This window comes from Dipodomys merriami, unplaced genomic scaffold (genome assembly GCF_024711535.1).
Source record: "Dipodomys merriami isolate MVZ:Mamm:240054 unplaced genomic scaffold, mDipMer1.0.p SCAF_17, whole genome shotgun sequence".
NCBI lineage: Eukaryota > Metazoa > Chordata > Mammalia > Rodentia > Heteromyidae > Dipodomys > Dipodomys merriami.
Genome location: NW_027203048.1, coordinates 16,138,757 through 16,164,870, shown reverse-complemented (window position 1 = coordinate 16,164,870; position 26,114 = coordinate 16,138,757).

Sequence of the window (26,114 nt, the reverse complement as noted above, 5' to 3'; positions counted from 1 at the left end):
TATTCCCACCATTCATACCATCTTAAAAGGGAATGACTAGGAGACACAGGATAGTTTTGGAAAATACAAGTAAATACACCTACCATGCTGCTCCCAAATGTATGGCAGACTTGTCTTCAAGTACACACAAGCTGCAAAACCTTTCTTTGCTATTTTTCCTGTAATATTGCCTACTTTTCTTACTCTATATGATAATTATATACACAACTAAATTTTATTATTTCTTCAAATCAAATAAAAGAGTGAGTTTCATGGGGAGAAGTGTAGAAGGAGAGATCCCCAAATGGTATGTGTAATTTTCATCTTGAATTCATGAAGTTGATCATGTGACAATAAAGGGAATGAAATCTAGTTTTGCTGTGTGCTCAGATGGAAGAGAAAATAGATTTTGTGAACACTTAGCAGAGCAAATCATAGTCCTTTTTTATACCACAAATATCTATTTTACTTGTTACCTGTCTCACCCCGACATTTACAGTGATAGAATATAAAATTTACAGTGATAGAATATAAAACTCACACAGAAAATGTTCCAATAATCAGAGGAAGAAGAGGAGACAACTGTTGTCAGTCACCGTGAGTCTTAAATCTTGCTAGGAAGATGTAAAAATTCTGTCCCTGCTCACATGACTCTTCAGGATGAATTCCTTGTTTGTGGTCTTTGATGGCATCTACTCTCCCCCGTCTAATATTGTATTTCTTAAATTTGATTTGGAGAAGACAGACAATTACTGTTGTGGGGAAATCCATTATTGTCTCAATTATACCCTCCCCCAAATTTCTTTTTTCTTTTACATTATTATTTTATTTTATTGCAAAGATGCAGTACAGAGGGGTTAGAGTTACATGAGTAAGGTAATGAGTACATTTCTTGTCGAACATTGTTACCTCTCACTATCCCTTCCCTCTCCCACCCCCCCCCCACACTCTGAAGTTGTAAAGTTCATTTCCAGCATAGTATCTTGTAAGTATCATTGTTGCAATGGGTCATTGTTTCAGCATTTTGTTATTCACTTTCCCCTCCACAAATTCGATTAATGTATATACAAAATGAAAATTACCAAAATCAAATACAGTGACAACAGGGATATACCATAGGAGGAAAAACATACCAAAGAAACAACAACAACAAAATCACATAGTACATTAAAAAGAACAAAGAAAAACCTCTTGTGTCCCTTTCTTGAGGTTCATTTTGCTTAGCATCGTCCCATATGGTCATATCGTTTGACTTTTTCTGTTTATCTGATAAGGTTATCCTAGGTGTATAACAATTATTGCAATAAGGGAAACTGTGGGACCTATAATTTTTGGGGTCTGGCTTACTTCACTTCATATGTTTGTTTTCCAAGTCTTACCATTTCCTAACAAATGGGGTGATGTCATTCTTTCTGATGGAAACATAGAATTCCACCATGTATATCTACCTATCTATCTATACATATATATTTAGATATACATATATAGATATATCCCACATTTTCTTGATCCATTCATCTACTGAGGGGCATCTGGGTGGGTTCCATATCTTAGCTATTGTGAATATGCTGTGATAAACATAGTTGTACTTGTAGCTTTAAAATGGTCTTGTTTGTGATCATTTGGGTGAATGCCCAGAAGTAGGATTGCTGGGTCATAGGGGAGCTCTATGTGTAGTCTTTTGAGAAACCTCCTTACTATTTTCCAGAGTTGTTGAACAAGTTTACACTCCCACCAACAATGCAATAGGGTTCCCTTTTGGTGACATTCTCTATGTTATTAGATTTCTTGATTATAGCCATTCTAACGGGGGTGAGGTGGACTCTCAATGTAGTTCACTTTTAAATTTATTGATGATTTGGAGCAGTATTAGTGTGAGTTCTGCTTTGAAGACCTTGTAGAATTCAGCAGTGAATCCTGGTCCTAAGTTTTTCTTGGATGGGAGGTCTCTTATTGCTGTTTCCTTTTTGATATTTTATATCTTCCCCAAAATTTCTGTCTTAGAGTTCCAACCTTTACGTTTCAGAATATGACTTTGTCTGTTAATAGGATCTTAATAAGAGTGATTAGGTTAAAATTAGGTCTTATGAGTAGAAGAAATTTGCATGTGGATGAGTAGATTAGGAGGAATGTTATATAAAGAAACAGTAAGTTGTCTGACTTAGTCTGTCCTGCTTGGTATTACAAAATACCTTCAGCTAAGTGATTTAGAAACAACAGAAATCTGAATCCCACTGTTTTGGAGACTCAGAGATATAAGATCAATGAAACAACAAATATGATGTCTGATCAGGACTTCTTCATTATAGTTGGTACTATCTCTGTATCCTCTAATGGTGAAGCAAATATGCTCCCTTTAATTTCTTCCCAAAAGATCCTAATCCCATCCTTGAGCATGATCCCTCATTTACCTAATCATGTCCCAAATGCCCAATGTCTTTATACTATTGCATTACATTTAATTCTATGATATAAATGAGACAAGGACCCAAAAAAAATTAGACAATTTCAATGCTATCTTTTGGCTAAATAATGAAGCATCAAGAAAGTAAGCTCATAAACACCTAGATTTTAACCACTGGCATTTAGAATGATAAAGAAATGGATTTCTATTGCTTAACCCATTGAGTTTGTGGTCCTTTTACAATCCTACCAAGCTTGTACAGAAATGCATAGTCCTTATGAAGCTTTTTCTCTCACTAAAGACAAAGGCCAAGTGTCACTAAACTGCTAAATTTTAGACCTAGCGTTTCCATGATCAAGAATCATGAGTAAGAACATGAGGCCCTGAGGAAGGAAGAAGAAAAAAAAGATAGTTGGAGAAAAAAAAGAAAAAGAAGACAATGGGAGCAAAACTAATACTTAAATTATATTCTAAATTACTCCAGAAATGTACAAAGGGACTGAATTTATATACTAGAGGAGTTCACCTAGTACCTTGACAAGTAAAGCAAGAAAAAAACTTCTTTATGCCCACTCCTTGCAAGACAGATTTCCAATATTAAAATTGAATAGAAGGTATCATGTAACCCATATAAGGTTCATAGTAATTGTTTGTAGATTGAGCTAATTCTATAGTGCCGTGATCTGACAAACTGCCAAAACTTATATTGGTTTGTGATCCTTACTGTGAGATAGTACCAGGGTAAAAATGTACACCAAATTGGCTATTTGGAGATGAGAGGTTGTGAGGTATTACAAGTAAATGTGTTCCTATGGGTGATGCCCTAACACAATAACAATATGACTTTTTAAGAAGAGAAAGTGATATATAAGATTGAAGCTTCTGTTGCTTAGTCTGTTGTCTAGGACATCTGCAGAAAATTCCCACCAGCAAATAGAATCTTACCATAAGTGTAATGTTTGTTTCCTCTGTTCATTATGCGGCACCTTTGGAGAACACATGGAGAGTTTCATGTGAACTTACCCATAGAGCACAAACAAGGAAACCTATGGTCCAAGTGAGAAACTGTCTGTCCCATAGACTAGTATGTTAAGGCCCATAGAGGCTTCTAGTACGCAAAGAAGGGAAGTTCTAAGATGGAAGTAGTACAGAAGTACATAATAACCCTTGACAATTGGCCTATAACCCACATACAACACCAACACATACATAAGAAAACACAAGCAACTCCAGCTCACTTTCCTCTATCTGGGTAGAACTAGAAATAAAGCCTAGTACCCCCAGCATGAAGACAAAGATTTGGTTACTAAGCTCTTCTAGTGGTAAGAAATTGCAATGCAAACCTCCCAAGTCCTGCCTGAACACTGAGAACACATAAACAGCAGAATGATAGGTTACCAAAACTTCCAAACAATGACTTGGCCATAGACACATAAATCTCAATGCAGTAAACATTAAAAAAATGAAATCAAAAGAGCCTAACACTTCTAAAAATCAAGAACTCCATAGTAATAGAAATGATCATGGGAAAGAAAAGCCCAGGGAAAACATTAACAGCATGATTATCAGGATAAACAACACAATAAAAGAAAGCACATATAAAAAGCTGCATGGAGTCAAAGAAAATATAAATAGACAGGTGAAGAAACGAAGGATTGGGTAGCAATGTTTGACAAGAAATGTACTCACAACAACAAAAGAAATGTATTCATTACCTAATTTATGTAACTGTAACCCCTCTCTACAGCACCTTACAATAAAATAAAAATAAAAAAGAAAGAAAACATGCACGATATAAAAGAAGAAATTAATAAAGACAAAAATCCTTTAAAAAGAATCAAACTGATTTTCTGGAAATGAAAAGCTCATTAAAATCAACTAAATGGAAAGGTGGAAAAGTCCCTTCAATGGAGTGGACCAAACCAAAGACATAATATCAGGGCTTAAAGGCAAGGTTGATGTATTAGGTTAGATAAAGAAAAGGTGGAAAATATATAGAAATATAAATAGAACACAAAGACCTTAGAGACACTATTAAAAGACTAAAACCAATAATAATGGACATCAAAGAAGTGGTGCAACCATATTCGATAAAATGTAGATTTATAAAGAAATGTATAAAATGCCTTGGCTCTCAGGCAGAAACTTGATGGGTATGCAGACCCAGAATAGAGAGACTTTCTTTGGAATCATGCCTAATGAACTCAAAAGAGTGAGGCAACTCTTAAGACTGTAGGACTGTAGAAACATTGAGAAATGCCCACTTGCTAAAATTTCAGTCTTTGCACTGCTACCTATTTGAGAATCCCTATTAAGTAAACCCAATGAAGCCTCAGGGTGCAATGTTTCCCCAACCTTTGAGTCGCACCTTCCTGTCCAGTGTGCACAGGCTGCATAATATGGAGTTTGAGATTAAATGGCTGCTTTGTTATTTATCCTAGGACTGGTGACTTCTTTCTATTTGCCTGTTAACATTTCTGTAGAATAAGAATATTTATGCAGTGCCACTTCAAGCATCGTTTCTTAAAAGTAGCTGACAATTTCTTGTTTTTGGATTCACAGGTTCACCCCTGGACTTTGCACAAATTTACCTTTTTCATCCATCATTGGTTGAGATGAAGTGTTCTGGCTTTGAAGTGCATATATTTTTCCTTCAGTACTAGTGTAAAACCTCAGATCTTCTGCCTGATAGGCAAGTCCTTTACCACTGGAGCCATGCCAGCTTTCCAAGGCTTTCACACTTTGAACCCGTGTTAGAACAAGTTAAGATTTTAAGAGCATTGAATTGAACACCAGAGGGACTTCAACTTTGAGGGGCAAGGGAGACTACAATCTTAGAATTTGCTCCTTCCAAAACTCATGTCGAAACTTAATCCTCTTGGTCATATATGTGGAAATGGAGCCTTTGGGTAGTAATTAGGATAGGATTGGGTGAATTCATGAGGTGGAGCTTCACGGTTGAGCTAGAGAGCTTAGTTGCAAGCTTGCTTTGCCTGAAGATATGACGTTCTTCACCATGGTCCAGCAGAGAGGCCATTACCACATGCTAAGCAGTTTAGTTACCAATAACCCCTGTCCTTTATAAATTATCTGGGTTATAATATTCCTATGTAACATAAGCAAATGGATTAGGACACTTAGTGATTTTTTTTGGTTTGTTTGCCTGCCTGCCTCCCTCCCTCCGTCCCTCCCACCCCCTTTCCTCCCTCCTTCCCTCCTTTCCTCCCTCCCTCCCTCCCTCCCTCCTTCCCTTCCTTCCTTCCTTCCTTCCTTCCTTTCTTCCTTCCTTCCTTCCTTCCTTCCTTCCTTCTTTCCTTCCTTCCTTCCTTCGTTGCTTTTTTCACCTCATTTATTCTTCCTTCATTTCTTTCCTATCAGGAACAATTAGCATCAGAATAGTACAGTGAAATTCTAGTAGCCTGGTCCCATTTTGTTCTTTGCAGTTTTAGGATCTTATATTCAAACTGGTTCTGTCTTTTTCTAAATATTACCTGTGTTAGCTTCATTCAGGAGAGAAAATAGTTAAGATTTATCAAACTAATTTTTGTTCTGCTGAGTCACAGAGCAGAGTCAAAAGTTCACAGGATGCAGGATGCTGTGGTCCATACTGGGCCAATCTGTGCTTGCTGGTTTTATGAACTATCTAGGGATAAAGTATGTGTTAACCTGGAATTAAATAATGCAGCTGTTCGCAAATCTCTATGATTATAATTGCTTTCCAAAACACTGTTAAATCTATAATAACAAAAGCACAAGAGAATATACTTTGTTCTTAAGCTAAATGATGCCTGCACATACACACACACACACACACACACACACACACACACACACACACACACACACACACACACACACACACATGCATGAACAAGCACACATACCACCTGACTTATTTTTCTAATAATTAATCTTGGAGCCTCAAAGTCTAGGATTTACTCTTATAAACTTGTCAGCAGGTGCTCTGTTAATGCTGGATGGAATATTTTACAAAATTTGATGCACCCTTTGGACAAAATCCCACAACAAAGAAAAGGAAAATTAACTGTTAACATACACTGGATAGGTTGCTAGAATTTAGATCTTAACATTTTCTATTTTTATTTCTCTTGCCAAAGATTGTTCTTTGTACAAAGCAAAGGACTCCTGAAGAGTCATGTTTTATACACCTCCCTGGTGGCTTTCCTCAGTTTTTAAAATGTGGAACTAAAGCCATAATTCACTGTTGTTTTTTCAAAGTTAACTATTCAGCTAGGCACGAGTGGCTCATTCCTGTAAATCCTCGCTATTCACAAGGGTGAGATCTGAGGATCATAACCAGCCTGGGCAGGAAAGTCTGTGAGACTCTTACTTCCAACCAACTAGTGGTGCTCTGGCTCAAATGGTAGAGTATTAACTTTTAGCAAAAAAGCTTGGGGACAGAGGCTAGGCCCTGAGTTCTAGACTCAGGACATGTGTGCATGTACACACACACACACACACACACACACACACACACACACACACACACACACACACACACAGAGGAAGATACCTATTTGTTTAAGGAGAATACATTGAAAGTTAAAGTTTAAATTTCATAGCATGTTATCATCACTGAAATACCTAACTATCCTCTCAGAAGTGACTATTGTTATTTATTTGTTCTTTTCAAATATTCTTTTCTAAGGAAGTATGTCATGGTTTTTAGACTCAGTGAAGAAGCAGAATAAAGCAGTTCTCAGGAAAAATTTACTCCACAAATATTAACTCTTGTTGCAGAACTTGCATTAATTTGGAAAGATAATGAGACCTAGTACAGAGGAGAATTGACTCATGCTATAGAAGAATTTTTTAAAAGCAATTCCAAATTTAATGTCTTTGAAATTTGGAATCCCCCTACAAGGAATGCCATCAAATAAAATACCAACAAAATGAGGAAAAGCAGATTTGTTTTAGGCATGATTATTTTGATGCCAATTGGGAAGAATGGAAAAAAACATTAACAATCATTTTCTTTTGGGCTAATTGACTTACTTTCTCCAGTGTAATGTGTTCTGTAGAGTGGAATGGTTAACTTATAAAAACTTTACAACTTATGAAACACTCCAATAGGGATGACCCAGCTGCCCCTCTCATTCTCCTGTACGCTGTTGTTCCCACTGTTGCCAATGCCAACAGAGTGCTTGGTAGCAGCATGTGTAACAGACTATTAGCTTGATTGTACAAAATACAGCAGCCTAAACAAGTTACAAGACCATTTAGCATTCTCACTGTGTGTATGAGAGGTCTTGAGAGAGCTGGATGGAAGGAGAGCAATTAGAAGTGACATTAGTGTGTTTTCAACTTCTCTTGTCAGTGAAAGATAAAACCTGGGAGCTAGGTCACACTTTCGAGGCTGTTCCTTTCCCACGAGAAATTGGAGACAAACATTATGTTGTTTTCTCTGATAGCTTATATTAGCACCAAACCTCAGAAGAAGAAAGGAAATATAGTAAATGGATTTGTTACCCCATATTTAGTTAACTTGAAGATAACTAGCATTTAAAACCTTTTTTCCTGTCTGTAACAATAAATGTAGAAGCTAAATATAGGAAACTGGTCGTATGTAGTGAATTTAACTAGAGAGCTTTCTTTGAGATATCCACAGGACAAAATATAGCCCTGTTATGCAGCTATATTTTTGTGTTGAGTAAACAAGATGATACAGCAAAAAAAAGTGTCCAGGGTAGGAGTGGGTATTAATGTGAGAGGCTGGGAGAGTGAACAGAGATGGTAAAGGAGGGAAAATATAGTTAAAATAATATTCATGCACATTTGTGAAAATGGAGTAATTAGCTTGTTGAGATTGGTTTCAGGAGGTTTGGGAAGGATGAGAAATAGGTATATTGTATATACATATGTGGACATGTAAAAATGTAGGCTCCAGGCTGGGAAGGTGGCTCAGTGGTAGAGCACTTGCCTTGCATGCATGAGACCCTGGGTTCGATTCCTCAGCACCACATAAGCAAAAAGAAAAAAGCTGGAAGTGGCGCTGTGGCTCAAGAGGTAGAGTGCTAGCCTTGAGCTGAAGAGCTGAGGGACAGCGCCCAGGCCCAGAGTTCAGGCCCCATGACCGACAAAAAAAAAAAAGTAGGCTCCATGTATTGATACTACTAAATGTGGGAAATATATTTTTATGAAGAAGAATGCATAGAATGCATACTTTCAAGTTGAAATAGGATAATTGAGATGTTTTGTACTAATGTGTGAGATTTCATGACCTGTGGGGACAAATGTCCCTTGATTTTAACTTTCAGAAGCATTGTAAAAACATATGTGAGAAGCATAGCTATTTTTCTAAGAGAAATTATTTTCTATATCTTATAACAGATGTCAACTAGGACCTTTAGTTCTATTCTCTTGGCCACCCAAATTCATCTAAGTCACAAGACTGAGAAGATTTTTCAAAGATAGAGGTGTTTTTATTTGTTCTTAATGTATTATTTTTATTGTAAAGATAATGTACAGAGGGGTTACAGTTACATGAGCAAGGAAACGAGTCCATTTCCTATCGAGCATTGTTACACCCTCCTTTCTTTTTCCTATACCATCCCTTTCCTCCCCACCTCCCCAACTCCTCCCTTCCCTCCCCTCCTCTGCAAAGTTCATTTTCAACATACTGTCTTGTACATCTCATTGTTACAATGGGTCATCCTATATCCTTATTTCAGCATTTTGTTGTCTCTCTTCCCCTCCCCAAATTAGAAAAACGTATATACAAGATGCAGGGCACTGGAATCAAATACAGTGACAACAGGGGTTGTACCATGAGGGAAGAACATACAAAGAAAAAAAATCACACAGTACATTATAAGTACATTAAAAAGAACAGCAACAAAGATAAAACCTCTTGTGTTCTTATCTTAGGGTTCATTTTGCTTAGCATCAGGTTATATGGTCATATTTACATAGCGTTTGACCTCTTTTGCTTGTCCTAGACATATACTAGTTGTTGCAGATAAGAGAAACCATGGGACCTATGTTTCTTTGGGTCTGGCTTACTTCACTTAATATAAGTTTTTTCCAAGTCTTTCCATTTCCTAACAAATGGGGAGGCATCATTCTTTTTCATGGAGGCATAGAATTCATATATATATATATATATATATATATATATATGTATATATATATTCTTGATCCATTCATCTACTGATGGTTTGGTTCCGTATCTTGGCTATGGTGAATAATGCTGTAATAAACATATTTGTGCTGGTAGCTTTAGTATGGTCTTGTTTGTGATCATTTGGGTAAATGCCTAAAAGTGGGATATTTGGGTCATAGGGGAGCTCTATGTGTTGTCTTTTTAGAAACCTCCATATTGCTTTCCAAAGTGGTTGAACAAGTGTACATGCCCACCAAGAATGCAGTAGGGTTCCCTTTTGGCCACATCCCCTCCAATAACTGTTGTTATTAGATTTCTTGATTATAGATTTCTTGATTATATAGGGTGAGGCAGAATCTCAATGTGGTTTTGATTTGCATTTCTTTTCTGAACTAGAGAAGTTGAGCATTTCTTCATGTGTCTATTGGCCATTCTTTTTTCCTCTTCAGAGAAGTATTTGTTTAAATCTTTAGCCCACTCAGCAATTGGGCGGTTATTTTTTGAGGATTTATTGTATTTTGATTCCCTCTCTTTGAAGCTATTGCTTCTTTATCTATTTTACTCTTAATATCTAGATACTTTACATAAAAACTGAGATAGATTGTTGAAAAATTCAAAATGTGAAAGAAAACATAATTTTCAATATTTCTGAAATCAGTTAATTTCAATTAAATTAACATATTAATTTAATAAATTAAAAAATATTCAGAGTCTGGCACTAGTGGCTCATACCTGTAATCCTAATTACTCAGAAGGCTAAGATCTGAGGATCACGGTTCAAAGCCAGCCCAGGCAGAAAAATTCTGTAAGACTCTTATCTCCAATAAACCACCAGAAAACACAGAAGTGGAACTATGGCTCAAGTAGTACCATGCTAGCCTTAAGCTAAAGAGCTCAGGGACTGTGCCCAGGATCACAGTTCAAGCCCACAACTGACCAAAAGCAAACAAACAAACAAAAATTCAGAAGCCATATTATCTCATGATGCTGCATGGAGTGTTTTATTATCCCTATTAAAGAACAATAGTTGTCGATTCAATTTATTACATTCCTTGTTAAACTTTAGTCTCAAAGATACTTGTTTAGTCAGTCTCAAAGATACTATGTGTAATCAAGTAATGAACAATCTCTAATGAGACTAATTTAGAATCATTCTAAAGATAAAATCATTCAATCATTCCCTCATTAAAAATAAGACTTAACTATCATCATCATGATAGTTATAGGAGCTCCTGTATCAGGGTTTTGTTTGAAGGGAGTAGTTTGGGTCCAACTTCAAATATAGGAAGTCCAGGTGGGAATATGTAGCTCAAGGACACGGTATAAGGGGGTGGTCAAGGGATGCCAGATGATGAGGTGCATCATGGGCAAGTAGGATTCTTGCTGAGGAGATACAACAGGATTCTTATTGAAGATAGGTTAATGAATGATTCTATCTCTAACACAAATCCAGAAGCAAATACTAGAATTCTCCAAAAAAATGGAACTTAATGGAAAAAGATGGCAAAATTTGAGGAGGTGGGTGGGGGACATATAGAAATCTCTCCCAAGCAGCAAAAGACATAGCACATGGACAAAAACAATCTGAAGGTAGTCCTAGATATTGAGACCATCACCAGAATACAAGGTTTAGATGACCAGTTTTCCAAGCTTGATGGTAATCATTTAGTGTTCATATTAAGTGTTTAAAACAACTAAAGAAAATACACAGAGGCTCACTGACGAAAGTCCTCTGTTTGACTTTGTTATGGCTCTGTAACTTTCGCCTAGCTCACTTGTACACTCTCCTTTGAATCCAGTTTTTTAGCAAGCATGGAACACAGAGGAGTCAGTTTGTCAAGAATCTCCCACCCTTGATATCTGGTAACCTTTGATCTCTGTATCATATTCTTCATCCTCCAGGTTGTATCTGATAACCTTAACCTATCTTCAATAAGAATCTGTTATTGTTACAATGGGTCAACCTTTATCCCTATTTAAACATTTTGTTTTTTCCCTTCCCCTCCCCAAATTATACTGACATCAAATACATTGAAAACAGGGGTTATATTGAGGGGGAGGAACATTCAAAACAAAAAAAAATCACATGGTACCTTATAAATACGTTATAAACAATAGCAAGCAAGTAAAAAACACTTGTGTCCCTATCTTGGGGTTCATTTCGCCTAACTTCATCTTATCTGGTCATATGTACATAGCTTTTGACCTTTTCTACTTGTCCCTGACATATACTAGTTATTGCAAATAAGGGAAGCCATGGGACCTATGTTGTACAAGACACTATGTTGAAAAATGAACTTTACAGTTTAGGTGGGGACAGGGGAGTGTAGTTGTAGAGGTGGGAGGGAAGGGATGGTAGGGGAAAAGCAAAGGAGGAGGCAACAATGCTTGATAAGAAATGTGCTCATTACCTGTTCATGCAACTATAACCCCTTTGTACAGTATTTTCACAATAAAAACAATACTGTTACATCTCTTTAGCAAGAATTCTACTTGCCCTTGATGCTCCTCCTTATTATTTGGCATCCATTGACCACCCCTTTATAACATGTCCTTTAATTACATATTCCCACATGGATTTCCTATATTTGAAATTGGACCCAAACTACCTCCCTTCAAACAAAACCCCAATACAGGAGCTCCTATAACTATCATGATGATGATAGTTAAGTCTTATTTTTAATGAGGGACTTTGAATGATTCTATCTTTAGCTCATTAGTGATAACCATGTGCCATTGGGTAAGTTACTTTCTTTGAGTTCAAGAGTCCTTCATTTGTTTCAGTGATAAGTATTGATCTCATGACATTCATAGGAGAATAAATTAGATTGTTAAATGAAAAGAAACCTTGGCATTTGTTGGGTATTCATACTTCAGAAAATGATAAGATGATCTCATTATATTTTAACATTGGCATTCAAAAATATAATAGATAATTAATGTTACAACCAAGTCTTAAGCAACCTTGTAAGGAAAAGCAATGATGCAAATATAGTTGATTACATATTCAATACAAGGGCTCTGAGTTAATCCTAAGCACATATTAATATGCTGGGGTATCAACAGATGGGCATCCAAAAATGGAAAATGGTTCATAGGTAAATATACTTTCCAAATCACCTTAATTGCATTAGTCTTAACTTTCCAGATGTTATACAAAACTATTGTTTAGTAGTGATGGATCTGATGAAATAATGCACACATTATGAAGAATGAAGTTCAACTAAATCCTTGAAGTCAACATTTATTTTAACACCTTCTTTTAGAACAGTAAACATGGGTGATTCTGAGCTCCTATTGGGGACCTCCCATAGGGCTGAGTAAAACATTATCCGTCTCTGTATGAGGTCTCCTACAGGCAGTAAAAAGCTCTCCACAGGAGAAAAAAAAACTCTAGCAGAAAGAACACTACAATTTAAAATGGGGAGATTCATTTATTCAAAGCAAGTCTCAAGGACCTAGACTTTTATTTTAGATAGGTGATCATGTGAATGAAAAAAGACAAATAAAATGATTTTGTTTTCTACGATACTGGATACTAAAGAGGAATGCAACTTGTTAAAGATGGGATTTATATATGAGTCTTCTGGATATCCAAACACTCATTTGATCTCCACCAATACTGGCCAGAACAGACACACATATACACAAGTCTGCATAGACAGCCATACACATGCACAGAGCATACATGTTTGGCCTCACAATGATTTTATAGACCATAAAGACTATCAGTCACTTTCCGAGACTGTTTAAAGACTTGCTTTAGTGAGTCTTTTTTAGCCTTTATAATGTGCAAACACTGATGGTTTCTGATGCATGTTTAGGCATCAAATATATCAATCTCTAAGGCTACTAAAAATTAATAAACATTAAAATGGTATCTTTTGCATATTGAAATACATTTTACACACATAAAAAATCAAGACTTACAAGTAAGAATTTCATTTTCCCTAAATTCGAAACTTTTGCATAGATGCCCACCCACAGTTGCAAGTTTAAACGATATGATCATCTATTAAATATGATAGAAACCTCTTAAAATATATAAACTTATTGTAATAGTTACAAGACATATTAATTCTTACTGAAAACAATTATGATCAAAGGATTATTAGGATATTAAATTTGCTACTTTAGCATTATCCTTGTAATCATCATAACCGTTTCATATTTTTGTTGATGTTTTAATGACTAACTGGACTGTTAGTAAGCTTAATAGACCACAAAAGTAAATAATCAGAGAGATGTAATTATTACTTGCCCAAGGGAAAATTATGCCATAGTAGTTAAAAAGACACAAATAGGATGATTTTTCTACTCTCACTTTAGCATATAGTTTTCATGACATAGCCACATACCTGATCTGCATTGTCCCATTAGAATCTATTAAAACCAAGGAAACTGAGTTTTGAGAAGGTTTGCTGTACATGAATCTATGAGCTGTAAGGAAGCAAAGCCATTCTTAGATCATAAGATTTAGTAAAGATGGTAACTCTTCTTGAACATTAAGTTAATTTTGTCACCTAAGTGAACTTACTATAGAAAATAACCTTGACTTTTGGTTTTCATGGCCTCAAGAGTCCATACAAGGCCTAACAAATGGAAATTGTATTGAATCATTGTCTTTATCTATGAAGCTAACAATACAAAATCTGCAAAATTAACATAAGGAAAAAAAACAAAATGAAATAATTTTATTACAGGTAAAACCACAAAAAACTCTTATTCAATCTACTTATCAGTTATAATAATATTAGTAATAGAATCAATTATCATAATAATAATAAACAGAATGAAGAGGAAAGAGAACCCTGACCTGCAAAGGTGGAAGAATGAGTCAGTTTTCAAGTCAAAATATGTATCATGTGGATGTCTAAAACCACTCAAAGTCAGACAATAATTGTAAGTGATATAGCACTAATATACTCTCATTCCTCAATAATGTAATGTAGATACCCAGAGGAAAACAACTTTATATCACAAATCAAGTTTTATAAGAAACAAGCACCTGACATGAAAAATAAGCAGAAATGAGAGGGAAACAGAGAGAACCACCTCCTGGTTTTGAGTCTCTGCTGCTTCCTATTTTCTAGGTAAAGAGATTGACATAAGCCATATTTTCAGACTTCAACTAACTCACAGGATTTCAACCTTCCTATGGTGTATAAGGAAAAGTTTTAGGACAAGAGTGTCCACACACATTTCCTGATTTCGTGCAGTAGCCCAAACTCTATACGGTTGTTTAAATCCTGATCTCCTTTCAAGAACTCAAGTTCCAGCTTCTTTTTCCAATCCTGGTCTACACATACTAGGATGTTCCTACCTATTTACATTTTTTTCCATGATCACAGATGAATCTGTTCAACTTTTATGGCATCTGTCTTTTTTTCTAGTGTGGTGGGCTGAATATTTTTGTTGCCTACCATTCATATAGAGGATAACTAATCTTCAGTAATTGTATTTGGTGCTAGAGCTTTTGACAAAAAAAAATGGCAGAGAGTGATCTCCCCTTCTCTAACTACAGGTACTAAGAAAAAAAGCACCAGGACAAAGTGGGGGGAGTCACTATTTACAAAGTAGGAAGAAAACACTTACTAGGATCAGATTTTGTGAGCAATTTGATCTTAGAAATCTCATTCTCATGAGCTGTGAGAAATAAATTCCTTGTTTATTTATTTATTTTTGTCGGTCATGGGGCTTGAACTCTGGGCCTGAGAGCTGTCCCTTAGCTCTTGAGCTCAAGGGCAAGCACTCTACCACTTGAACCACAGCACCATTTCCAACTTTCTAGTGGTTAATTGGAGATAAGAGTCTCATGGACTTTCCTGCCCCGGCTGGCTCTAAACTATGATCCTCAGATCTCAGCCTCCTGAGTAGCTAGGATTACCAGCGCCTGGCTAAATTCTTACTTTATAAGTGACTCAGCATATAGCATTTTGTGGTGAGGCTTGAAGTTGGATGAAACATATATTATCTTCATGTCATTAGTATGTTTATCATAAATAAATTATCTTCCTCATCCTTAATAATTTTCCTTGTCAATAGCAAAAAATAGGCAAATACTACAATAAAGATCAGTCTTAGCCAAGGTAGAAATAGAATATAACTACTATCTTAATGGAAATGGAAATTGATACTTTTTTTTCCTGTCCAACTTATACTGGCAATAGGCTTCAGAAACAATTTTACATGTAAATCCCATCTCTGTGAATATATTTTAAAACTAGAATCAGAGTTATATTCATTTCCTGCTCAGTCTAGGCCAATTCCCCACACTTTATTTGTTAAACAAACTCCTGGCTAGCATCTTCAAATATAAAATCAGCAGCAGTGTCTTGGAACATAGCTATACTATTATTTATTATCCAATATTGGTTATGTTACTATAAAATTAACTTATCTCCGGATGGATATTCACTTACCGAGTCAATAAACATATGTGAAATCCTGCTATATGACAAATTTGCATTTCTAGTTCAGAACACTTTCTTCAAATCCAGGCTTGTGTGCCTTCTGCCTATTAGTCTTTCAATTTGAAAGTCTGATAAGTATTTCGGCTTAATATTCACTGAACTAATTTCTTCCCTTTTCCCAAGTACCAGTTCTATAGACTGAGAGGTTTAGTCTCATCAATCTCTCATGTTCCATGACAATACACTGACAAGTTCTGTGAGCTGGAACTTCGTTTAGTTGCTTGCATTGCTATGGGACTTGAGAAGTCACCAATATTTCTTGCTTAGATTAATGTTGAAACCTAAATAGAACTTCCCCAACTATTCTTGGCCTTTAGGGTCTTATTTTCAACACATATATAGAGTCATATCTTAATAAAGACACACCAACCCAAAGGGAAAATATACAGATGTTGTAATCAAACATTTTCAAATCTCTTGTTCATACTTGTGATGAAAGCATAACATTCTCTTGCCTCATGAGAAGAGGTCTTGAGCAAAAAGGGCAGTAAGGCCCATTTCTTTATAAGTCCTGAAGGTTTTGTCTGTGTTCAAGATTCAAAAAGCTTGGCTTGATCAAAGGATGATGATGGAGCAAAATCAAAATAGTGACTGAGATTGGGACTGAAATATTTCCATCGATTTTAGGAAAATAGAGTGGTATTTCTCATCTCAAATTATTTTAAACCACGTATTTTTATTGCTCCTTGTGGTCACTGTTTTTGATTTTGAAACCCTGTGTCCTGTATATACATTTAATTGATTTGGAGAAGGGAAGGGAAATAACAAAATGGTGAAACAAAGGAGAAAGGATGAACCAATGCAACATTGATACTCACAAGACACTATGTTGGAAATGACCTTTACAACTGGGCAGTGGGGAGGAAGGGGCGAGCAGGAGAAAAACGATGGAGGGGGTAACAGTGTTCAACAAGAGATGTACTCATTACCTTACTTACAACCTACAGTTGTAACCCCTCTGTAATCACCTTTACAATAACATAAAATACTTGTTTAAAAGAATTGCATTAGGCACAGAATGATCCCACCTACTTTGCCTTTGTGTTTCATATAAAATTGAACCATTATTCAGGCAAAAAGATTGTGAGTTTACATGAAACAGTCAATATCATTTCTCATACTGAATCAGAAGAAGACATAAAAGCAATTCTTTGCATGCACACAAGGTACACATTTTACCAGACTTTGAGGGCTATAATGTTCATCATGTTCAAGTTTTGGAATTAATTTTTATTTGGCTTCTACATTTGTTTTCTTATGAGGTTTAAAGTAAAAAGGTATCTCTGAAAGCCATCTGTTTGTAAGTTAATCTTTCATTTTACTCATTCCTTAAATAAATAATCCAATTGCAAGAATTATTAATGACTTTGCAATATATAGACTCGTTTTCTAAAGGTATATTTTTATTGATTTTGTTTTCAAAGCTATCAACTATAAGGTGGGAATGCTACATCAGAGAGAGAATTATTGGTATGGCAGCCTAAAAATTTAGAAGGACACCCAATTCATTGGTATTATTTTAAAAGTCTGGTGATTGATTTGGGCTAGCAAAATTTGCATGCCTGCTTTTAAATATTTCTTATAAAAAACTAAACATGTAGCAAATTCTTCAAATGTATACAACAGACAGAAACAAACTTCTATACTTATATGGTATTTCTCTCTATCTCCTTTTCAAAGAAGAGCAAAAACAATCTAAATTATGTAATGGGAAAAATAAGCAAAATGTAATTGTAAACATTACCTTATACTTGTATTTTTGACCATTTTTATTAAATATATATATTTATTGTAAAGATACTGTAGAGAGGAATTACAGTTACATGAGTAAGGTAATGAGTACATTTCCTATTGAACATTGTGACCTCCTCCTTTGTTTTTTCCCTACCATCCCTCCTTCCCCCATCTCCCTAACTCCTTCCTTCCCACTCCCAAGTTGTAAAGTTTGTTTTCAACATAGTGTCTTGTACATTTCATTGTTTCAATGAATTAACATGTATCCTTATTTCAGCATTTTGTTATTTCCCTTCCCCTCCCCAAATTAGAAAAAAATATATATAAAAGATGCAGGGCACCTGAATCAAATACAGTGAAAACAGGGGTTATACCATGGGGGAAGAACATACAAAAGAAACAAAAAATTACATAGTACATTGTAAGTACATTAAAAACAACAGCAACAAAGATAAAACCTCTTGTGTACCAATCTTGGGGTTCATTTTGCTTAGCATCATCTTATATGGTCATATGAATATATTTTTTGACCTTTTCTGCTTGTCCTAGACATATACTAGTTATTGGAAATAAGGGAAACTGTGAGACCTATGTTTCTTTGGGCCTGGCTCGTTTCACTTAATATAAATTTTTCCAAGCCTTTCCATCTCCTAACAAATGGGGCAGTGTCATTCTTTCTGAGAGAGGCATAGAATTCCATTATACACACACACACACACACACACACACACACACACACACACACACACACACACACACACATACACACACATACACACACACACACACACACACACACACACACACACACACACACACACACACACACACACACACACACACACACCACATTTTCTTGATCCATTCATCTACTAAGGGGCATGTGCATTGGTTCCATATCTTAGGTATGGTGAAACAACCACCCGATTAATAAGTGGGCTAAAGACTTAAAGAGAGACTTCTCTGAAGAAGAAAAAAGAATGGCCAATAGACACATGAAGAAATACTCAATTTCTCTAGCCAAAAAAGACATGCAAATCAAAACAACATTGAGATTCCACCTCACCCCAATTAGAATGGCTATAATCAAGAAATCTAATAACAACAGATACTGGAGGGGATGTTGCCAAAAGGAAATCCTACTGCATTGTTGGTGGGAGCAGAAACTTTTTTCAACCACTTTGGAAAGCAGTATGAAGGTTCCTCAAAAGACTCCACATAGAGCTCCCCTATGACCCAGAAATCCCACTATTAGACATTTACCCAAATGATTACAAACAAAACCATACTAAAGCTACCAGCACAACTATGTTTATCACAGTGTTATACTTGTATTTTTAACCTGAATTGCTGAAATTTAAAATCGCAACTGAAACTGTAGTTAAGGTGTTCATAGTATGAATGTAAGAAGAACTAATTCAGCAGAGCTTTACTGAAAGCCTGCCAAAACAAGTAGAGTAAAATTCTTCAGTTTTCCAGAAAGGCCATTAGTAAATCCACGATAGTTATTTTATCTCCTCTTAGATTTTAACTGAAAACAAGCTTGCAGCCTTTGAGTTGACAGTGACAGGAAATAGAATTTGCAATACCACACAGATTTATATATTGATCGACAGGAAACTGCAATTTTCTCAAGAGATGCTGGCCATAGAATCCTAGCAACCATAAAATGCTGAAAATTCTTTTATAGCTACTTTTATGGTCGCCTAAATTGATGTAATAGAGTACTGTCAAATCAATTCATTCTCTTAACTCTTGGGCTGTGTCATCTTAATTTGAATTGTTGGTGAACCAGGACATTTGGCTATTATAGGACTGCATACTGTTTGATGTATTAACCAAAAGACTACCCACCTGAAGAATAAAAACCAAAGTATTAAAAAATGCGAACTGAATTCTCCATAAAATGAGCATCATTGAATGATGATTCTGTATTTGCAGGCACACTGAATGCATACCTTTACTAGGGAAAGAATTATCACATACATTTATGTTCATAAAGGGTTGAAATTGAAGAGATTGGAGCTTATGTAGCAGTAGGCTACACTGAGTATACTATTTTAAGTATTAATGTAACATTTATGAGGAAATTTTGCCTGGCATATGTGCTGTTTATTCCCTTCCAAGTTGAAATACATCTTAGGGAATAAGTGTATATAACATGAAGCATCATCTATAAGCAAAATAAGCAAAATACACAGGGCATCCTGCTACTGACTAATTATAGTTGTGAACAGGAACTGTTTCACAGGCCCTAAATAATTGGCTAACATTATTACATGTGTTATTTCACATAGGATTATGAGTAAAGTTTTTTTGTTTTGTTTTTTTGTTGGTTGTGGGGCTTGAACTCTCAGCTTAGGTGCTGTCCCTGAGCTCTTCAGCTCAAGCACTCTACCACTTGAGCCACAGTGCCACTTCCAGTTTTCTAGTGCTTTATTGGAGATAAGAGTCTCACAGACTTTCCTGCCCAGGCTGGCTTTGATCTGAGGATCTCAGCCTCCTGATTACAGGCGTAAAACACCGGCGCCTGGCATGAGTAAGTTTTTAATACAGAGGAGACAAGCACGACTTGAGGAGGTAGTGTGACTTGCCCAAGGCCACAAAATCATAACCATTAAAACTAGTGTTGGCTTCTGGATGATTGTCTCTATTGTGAGTGTCTATTTAGCATCATATAAAGGTAGCTCAGAAGCTGTGACTTTGGAACCTAGATATTCATTTCTTTTCATGTTACAAGGTGGCTGTTAGACATAGGTGAACACCAGAGAGTTTAGGAATTAAATTTTTCAATAGCAGCCTTTTATTTTACCATGGAATTTCAAAAATTTGAGTTCATATTTCTGTCAAACCAAATTGAAACACTTTACTCAGGGAGTGAATTTCTGGTTGAAATACCTTCCAATATGGTTTTAGTTACTTATGTCTTGCATTTTTCTAAGTATCTGGAAGGATTTTCTTGGTTTAGATACTGTTTAGATATTAAGAACAGAGAAATAACTATATTAACACCAATCATGATACTGCACAATAAAAAAACTATAAAACAAAATGAACTTTCAATGCTACAAGTTAAGTATAGAATTTGGCAATTCTTAGTTTATTACCACTTCTCAACAGCAAACATAAAGTCATAGTAAAGTCCTACTTTAATGGTATGGACAATTTTTAAGAGGAAGTGAATTTTGACATTAATAATCAATCAACATATGTCAACTTGGATTAAGTCAATTCACTATTTCACCAAAGATTCAAAGTTCTGGAAAAAAATCACTGATTTACCATTATTCACAATGAACTCTGACAGTCATATTTTGAATGTTGTAAACAATAAGATGAGAGACAGGAAAAATTAGAGCAGAACAGAAGACAAATGGATAAATTTATAAGGGGTATATGCAGTTATCTCTCAACTGCTTATAATTCTAGAGAGATGTCTATCCATTTTATATCTCCTGGATCTCATTCACAGTTACTTCTAAAGGAAAAGAATATCTTTGATCTTCTAGCTTATTTCAAGTCTATAGCTTTAATGGTAACTCTTAAACTCTGCTTCATAACATAATTAGGTAGAAACCTATCTTACTTATTTTCTATAACTATAACTACTTTGAAGCCAGACTTACAGATTAATATAACTAAATATATTGGAATAGATGACATATTACAGTACATATTATAGTAGATGTTCCATTACATTTACCTAGTGTGGTCTATCACATATCATTTAAAATAATAAAATGAAGCATGTAAGCATAGTTTTTTTTATCATCCTTCTTACAAATTTCAGGGAGAACTTTAGCCTTCCACTTGGGTGTGTGTAGGAGTGAATTTCCCCCTAATGCAGTGTAGAGATGGCCATAATCCCAGCTGATTCCTGATGCAGCATAGGAAAGAACCTGAGCTGATACATCAGTAAACCAAACCCTAACTCCTGATACCACGTGGCTCTAATAGAGTGTGTGTGTTTATTATTTTAATATTATACAGTTTGGAGTAAATTGTCACAGTAATAATGAATACAAGATTATGTTTCATGTTCCCTGCATTGTATGTTAAATTACCTATTACACATTTTATCATATGAAATAGAACTGGCATCATATATATGAAATCATTTGCCTTGGAAGAAATCCTTGAATTTGAGTTTGCCAGAAAGTTGGTTAGAAAAAAAAAACAGCAAGCAACATCTAGCCATTGTCCAGGAACAGCTGGTTTATACTTCTATGTAACTGGCTTAAAGATTAAATATAATGATAAAAATTATATGGTTAAGATCATAGGTCTGGTTTCAGAATTTGCATACTAAAGCCCAGATTAACTACTTCTAGCTGTATGACCAGGAGGAAATCATTCCACAAAATGGAACACAAGTTCCTCATCTTCAAAGTAAATTAGCAAAGTAAATAGAACTAGTTTTTCTGATTTATTCCAAGATTTTAATTTGTTGATATAAAATGATATCTCACTATATTTTCATTCACATACAAAAAAAGAGAAAAGAGTAAGAATAATATAGATACATGTTTGGTTCTTTCCTTTTTCTATCTTAACTTGATTCACAACAGCTAATTTTTCCCATCAATGGATGAATAGATTAAGAAAATAACATGATACACACACACATACATACACATACACACACACACTGGACTTCTACAGAGTCATGAAGAAGAACATTCACGAAGATGAATAGTATGTATAAGGTGAGTAGGAAATGATGACGATCATCTTGTTAAATACCACAAAGCAATTATTTATTTTCCATCATTTTCAGAGGCTAACAAAATAAAGCAAAAAAACAAGTTCATAGAAGTCAAAGGGAGAGTACTAGGGTTGTAAGAAGAGAAAATGCAAAAAGAGGAAGAAGGAGGAAAGTGATACACAGTAGCAATGGGTGAGTATGTTCAAAATGCATGCTATGCATTAGGGACATTTCGTGATAAAATCTTACTGTGTACAATAAACATAAAAATTCTAAAATGTGAAATAACACTGAGAACATTTTCCCCATCATTGCTACATCTGGCACTAGAATAGGATTTCAAATAAATAGTCTGTTTATTACTTAACAATTTAACCAGGAATAAGAAGAGTTTAATCCTTACAAAACATTGCAAAATAACCTCATTTTTCTTTGACAACAGTGCTATTAATGTTCTAAATGAGAGGAATGTTAGAAATATTAGACCCAACAGTCATAGAAATGTTTTGTGAGTTGTACTTAAGGTGCTGTAGACGGCATGACAGCAATATAGGAAGATTATGTTACGGTTTGACAAACATCTGAAGATTATTAATATTTTTATGTTATTATCCTTGAGGACATTGTTGAGTGGTGCTCCTTACAGCTGCTCTCTGTCCAAGTCATGGCTTAACCCTTTCTTTTGTCAATGACATATGTTTGTAGATTTCCTATTTCCAAATATCCAAAGTCTGAGAAGCATTAACAAGTCAAAAATGGACAAAAAAAACCATGTGCCACCTTGTGAGGATCTAGAATAACGCTATAGCTTAAAACAAACAGGAAGATATTTTGATGAAGTAAATTGACACATGTCACAACAATCTGTACCCAACAGATAAAATGTAAAAAAAAATTACAGCATAATTTTTTAAAATTTTATTTTATTGTAAAGATGCTGTACGGGGTGGGGTGGGGTTACAGTTACATGAGTTCAAGGTAATGAGTATATTTCTTGCCGAACATTGTTACCCCCTCCTTTGTTTTTCTCCTACTATCTCTTCTCTCCCCCATCTTTTATGCTCCTCCCCCTTCCCTAGAAGTTGTAAAATGTCTTATGAGTATCATTGTTACAATAGGTCATCCTGTGTCCTTGTTTCAGCATTTTGTTATTCCCCTTCCCCTCCCCAAATTAGATAAATGTATAGCTGGGCACTGGTGGCTCACACCTATAATCCTAGCTACTCAGGAGACTGAGGTCTGAGAATTGCAGTTCAAAGCGAGCCCAGGCAGGAAAGTCTATGAGACTATTATGTCCATTAGCTACCCGAAAACCAGAAGTGGCACTGTGGCTCAAGTGGAGGAGAGCTCGCCTTGAGCTAAAGAGACTGAGGACAGCACCCAGATCCAGAGTTCAAGCCCCACGACTGACAAAAAAAAAGAAAGAAAGTAGATAAATGTATATACAAGATGCAGGGTACAAAAATCAAATACAGTGACAACAGGGGATATACAATAGAGGGAGGAACATACAAAAGAAACAAAAAAAATCACATAGTACATCAAAAACAACAACTAAGAAAAACCTCTTGTGTCCATTTCTTGGGGTTCATTTCATTTAACATCATCTTATATGGTCATATGTACATAAATTTTGACCTTTTCTGCTCATCTGATAATATTATTCTAGATGTATAATAGCTATTGCAAATAAGGGAAACCATGGGACCTATATTTCTTTGGGTCTGACTTACTTCACTTAATATGATTTTTTCCAAGTCATTTCCTAACAAATGGGTGCAGTCATTCTGATGCAAGAATAGCATTCCATTATACGTATATATATATGCATATATATATATATATATGTTACATTTTCTTGATCCATTCATCTACTGTGGAGCATCTGGGTTGGTTCTTAGCTATGGTGAATAATGCTGTGATAAACATCGTTGTGCTGGTAGCTTTAGTATGGACTTGTTTGTGTTTGGGTAAATGCCCAGAAGTGGGATTGCTGAGTCATAGGGGACCTCTATATGTAGTCTTTTGAGGAACCTCCATACTGCTTTCCAGAGTGGTTGAACAAGTTTATACTCCTACTAACAGTACATATCCCCTCCATAGCTAGCAAGATCAATAGAAATTCTACAGATTGGAAGAAGATCTTCACTAAACATACAACAGACAAGGGCCTCATATCTAAAATATACTTAGAACTCAAAAAATTAAATCTCCAACAATAAATCCTCAAAGAAACAACTGACCCTTAAGTAAGTGGGCTAAAGACTTCAAGAAAGACTTCTCTGAAGATGAAATAAGAATGGCCAATAAACACATGAACAAATGCTCAACTTCTCTGCCCATAAAAGAAATGCAAATCAAAACCACATTGAGATTCCACCCCATCCCAGTTAGAATGGCTATAATCAAGTCATGTAATAAGAGCATAATGTTTTATACAACTCAAACAACCAAAGACTTAAAATTCAATTCTGGATCAAGTGAACAGTGTGAGAAATGGAAAAAAAACATAGTTTGTGAGGATTTACTTTATTTGCATCTAAGAAGTTGGTTTGCCATTACTTCATCGACACTAACAGAAGATAAGGATAGATTTTGCTCAGCAATAACAACAACCAGATTATCATTGGCTCTAGACCCCTTAGCTCCAGAATTCACAGGGTGAAGTAAGTACAGTCAGGTGACACCTTCATGTGCTGGGATTCTGAGAAATCCTGTTCATCATGTGTAGAAATAAAATCTCCAAAGGGCACTGCATACTTTTTATTATCCTAAGCAACAGACAAACTTGCCTCTGGCTATGAAGCAGGGACGGCGTTTTCAAGAATTATTTGTTAGACATATTCATTTTCTTTGCCGGGTGCGGGGTTGGGGGACAGTACTGGACATTGAACTCACAAGTACAAACTAGGCTCAAGACTGCCTACCTCCCAGAGCAGCTGAGATCAGCCATATGCAGGGCAGCCTGTTTTAGACTGAACATTTTTGAAAGGTATTTTGGAAAACAAAAATTGTTGTCTCCTGTGACTGCTAGCCATACACAGATGTAAGAGAGTGATGAAAATCTGTATCTCATCACAGGAGATTTGAATCTGGTATCCTGATGGCAGGCAATTGGTTGATGGTATATTTTACCAATTGGATTATTTTGTTCAATTTTCAACAGCACGTTTTTGAGACACATTTGAGAAAGTACAAAACATCTATCTAAATAATTCAATAGAATACCAACTCTGGGGAAAGAGTTTTCTTGGGAAATTGTTGAACTATGAGTATAGAAGAAGTATTTCAAAAAAACCTACTGGGGACTGCCTGGATTGAAGACCTGTCCTGTAGGGGGAAAAGTGAAATTAGCTTCTTCTCTGTCACTTTCTATTTTTCAGAGCTGTTACTGCTAGTTAACAAGTCCAACTAAAAGTCATATTTCTTCAAATAGGGTCATAGAACCATTTAAGCTTAAATTGGAATCTTTAGGAATTCATTAATCTTTCAAGCCTTGAAAAATCATTGGACAAGCCAGACACAGGAGGCTCCCAGCAAGGAGACACCCATCAGGCAGATTGTTAATCGAGGCCAATTCTAGGCACAAATATTCTCCAAATGCCTTCTCAGCCCACAGACGGTTGACGTTCGACGTTCATGGCTGTTACCCTAGCATTGTGGGAGGGTAAGATTGGGAAGATCAAAGTTCTAAGT